Source organism: Lygodium microphyllum, chromosome 1 (assembly GCF_053477565.2).
Source record: "Lygodium microphyllum isolate KBCC chromosome 1, Lygodium_microphyllum_v1.1.10, whole genome shotgun sequence".
In the NCBI taxonomy this organism is placed as follows: Eukaryota; Viridiplantae; Streptophyta; class Polypodiopsida; order Schizaeales; family Lygodiaceae; genus Lygodium; species Lygodium microphyllum.
In genome coordinates, this window is record NC_141135.1 from 164032931 (window position 1) to 164036711 (window position 3781).

General features: G+C 37.4%; 1 non-coding gene across 1 annotated transcript; it reads left to right on the forward strand.

Annotated features, from left to right (window-relative positions):
- Nucleotides 1-72, forward strand: TRNAD-GUC (transfer RNA aspartic acid (anticodon GUC)). Its single transcript has one exon. It is a non-coding gene; the product is annotated as a tRNA-Asp (tRNA).
- Nucleotides 73-3781: the final 3709 nt, after the last annotated feature.

Consider the following 3781-nt stretch of genomic DNA (forward strand, 5'->3'; position numbering starts at 1 on the left):
GTCGTTGTAGTATAGTGGTGAGTATTCCCGCCTGTCACGCGGGCGACCCGGGTTCGATCCCCGGCAGCGGCGTTTCCTTTTTATCACTCCTGGTCTCCGATTTTATGATCTAAATCCTTTACATAAAATTCCTAATTTTCAATGTGCAGCACTAGATACATGCTTTAATAAGAAATTTTGCGAATAAAATTCCTGATAATCTAATGTCTATTAGATACATACTTTAATGCAAATTTTGGCACGTTTTTGTTACTTAGTCTTTGATTTTTGATTATTATTTTGGTATCATTGATATTTTAATAAAATTTTAATACCCTAATTTTATTCCTATCAGTTCGTCATAAATATTGATGTGTAATGCATTCTAGATACATACTTTAATAGCATTTTTGGCACAACCATGAAAATTTTAAATACATTTCTTGATATTGTATTATGGACTAGATGAACACTTTAATAGAAATTTTGGCATCCTTATAAATTATACTAGAAACCATTTAGAAAACATATGACAAGATTGTGTTTCACTAAACACAACTCTCCTAGACTATTTAGAATAGAATCTATCGATTTTATGTTATGTACATACAAGAAGGTTGTGGTTAACTCATGTGCTAGCTTCAAATGCTCTATTTAACCTATGTAGTAGATACACAAAACAATTTTGTGGTTAAGATATATGCTAGATACACATTCAACAAGTTCCGGAGGCCTTATGTACCAAACACTCACGTGACATGTTTTTGTGAAATCACAAGGGCCTTAAGAGAGGCTCTAAGAAGACAAGGGAAGGAAAATAGACCTTTAGTCATGTGACATATTTTAATGAAATCACAAGGGCCTTCCTTAAGAGGCACTTTAAGAAGATGAGGGAGACAAAAAGTAGCTTACAAGTAAGGGCATCTTGTTGAAATCCTTACTTTTAGGTTGCACTTTGGAGTGGTGGGGAGCTACTACAAGTATGCATTCAAAGTTGCGATTGTCTGTTTCTTGTAGATAGCCACAAGTTTAATTGGTGTCTTGGTTCCTTTCTTCTTCATTAGCTTAAGCTATGGAATGTAAGTATTATTATTGGTTCTTGTTTCTTCGTTGGTGCCATTTGGGTGTTGGATAGATAGGAAGTATTTGAATTATCACACTAAGGACGCAAATTAATAAAGTTATTGAATTGGGGGCGGGGGCGAGGGTAGGCCATTAGGCCCATATCCCAAAACATGTATAATTTTGATACATGACACATGGCAAGGCCGTGATAGATGGGTGCATACATGGCATACCATTTGAAAGAGCTACATCAAATTTCTAGCTATTATTATACGAAATGTTGTTGTGGTGCAAAATTCTAAGCCTCTCTCTAGTTATTAAAGAAGAAAATGACACATGCCTCAACTTAATTATCACTTATTCTACACATCTTAATATTTTTCAAGCACAAGCTCGGAGCTAATTCTTAGATTCACTCAGATTGGACATTGAGTTACACCATTTTTAATGAAGATAAGTCCTCCTAGGATCTATGTGTTCCTCTAAAACTTCTCAATGCAATTTTTAATTCAGTACTAAGCAACCATATATTGGAGAATATAGTTTACGACTATCTACGTGGCATGGTTTAGTGTGACTGAAGGATTCCATGGGGAAGCATTCACATACGCCTTGTTGGTGCCAGTGTTGTATACCATGTGTTGCATGAGCAATGTGGGTGATCTCCTTACCATGCCTAACTGGCCTTGAGCTCTTAACAGGGGGTTCACCATGGGGTAGTAGTTGGCAATGTGAAAAATAGTGAAGATAACACTAGCTTATAGAGGCACACACACACACACACACACACACTCTCTCTCTCTCTCTCTCTCTCTCTCTCTCTCTATTTCCATGTCTTTTCTCTCTTTCTCTATCTAGCTACCTCTATCTTCCTTTGTTTTCCATTCTCTCTCTCTCTCTCACCCTACATACCTCCTCTCCTTTTATCTCTCTCCTCTCTCTTATTCTATCTTCTCTCCCTCTCTCTCCTCTCTCTTCTTCTATATTCTCTCCCTCAGTGTCTCTCTAGCCAGTTGGCTTCCTTTTTCTGATTGCTTTATGAAGGGGAGTGTTTTTTTTTGGATTTAGTAAAAACGCGGGGAAATGTAGGTGATGAGGTAGAGAGGCAGTGGCATTCATGTTGGCATGTAGTAGTCCACCACCACCATTAATCCCCCCTTCCTTAAGTTTATTTTCTTTCTAAAAATGTATCGCTAAATTACCATTAATTAAATTAACTTGTAATGTACCCAATTTTTATGTAATAAAATACATTGCAATTTTTGTGCTCCTAGCTTGACCATGTCTCAATAACAAGGATTAAGCCACTATTTTTATGACAATGTCTAAGTGGAAGGTACTTCTAAGTGAAAGCTACATGAAAATGTCTTCCAAAAAAAGTGTATAAAAACTATTTTTATAATATAGAACAACAACAAGGACTAGCTTGATGGCTAATCACTTGACAATTAAGTGCACTTGGTTGAGGACATTGTTGAGCTGGGTGATCTCTAGGAAGTTTCTTCTACAAGAAAATGGTTGTACCTCGTGAGCAATCGATAGTGCCAATGAAGCCTTCGTGGCCTTATTGCCAATTATGCCAAGGCCAAGATGCCAAGGTCTATGCCTTAGCTATTGCCTTAGTCGTAATCTACAATACAGATGCCTGCTATGCAACCATTGTGATTGGGTGACCCCATAACTTTTTTGGGTTAAACTTTTCTTTTTCACCTTTTTGAACTATGCACTAATTGCTTGACCATTGCATAGTGTATTCTAGTGGACCGAGAATGCCAAGGTGCCTATAAGGCACTGAAATAGGCTTTGACATCAACACCACTTCTACGGGCCCCATACTAGAATGTAACCTTCCATGTGCATACTGATACCTCAAAGTTTGCCATGGGGACATGTTGGCCCAGAGAGAACAATTTGGATTCCCAATGATCTTCACTAGTCGACATCTCATAGATGATATAGATGAACTACTCCACCACTGAGAGATGACTAGTGATGGTGCATTGTCAAAGAATTGGCCATTACATGTTAGCAACATTATTAATGTTCTTCGTGGTCCATCAAGTTTTGCTATACTTAGTAAACAAGCCATGTGCTTGTGGCGCATAGCCCATTGGTTACTACTTTTCCTCAAATTTGATTCTCAATGGTTGTAAGAAAGGAAAACTCTCCTTACACATTGTTAGGAAACTGTCAACTACTATTTACTATTGAGGCTAAAGGTCTACCTGCCATCTTCTATGTGTTACCAACTATAGGAGTTGGAAATGAGACTTTTTTGGGTTGACCATTTAAACAACAAACCAAGTGTATGGTCAATTATAAATGCAACACATTCATTTAGAGCTACCCAATGTGGAAATCATTATGACTTTTAGTAAGAGCCCACTTGCTTCTTCAAAGAAAATAATACCATTGACACCCACAACTTCACCCATTTTCCTTTCCACACTTTCTACTCCTTTTAGAGTGTTTATTTGGACCTACTTTCCTTTTTCTCTTATGTTTTCACCTCCTACTCTCATACTCCAAGTGGGAATTTACATTGGTGGTTGAGACATTTTCATTTTTCTGGTTCCAAACCTGAAAGATTGAAAACCAACTACCTTTTTGCAAGAGGAAAAAAGAGAATAGTACCTATCACAAGGAAATCTTAGATACTTATCATTAGGAGGGGTTTGGACACCAATTGCAAGTTTAGGATCAATATCCTCTCATGATGTACTTGTGGATGACACAT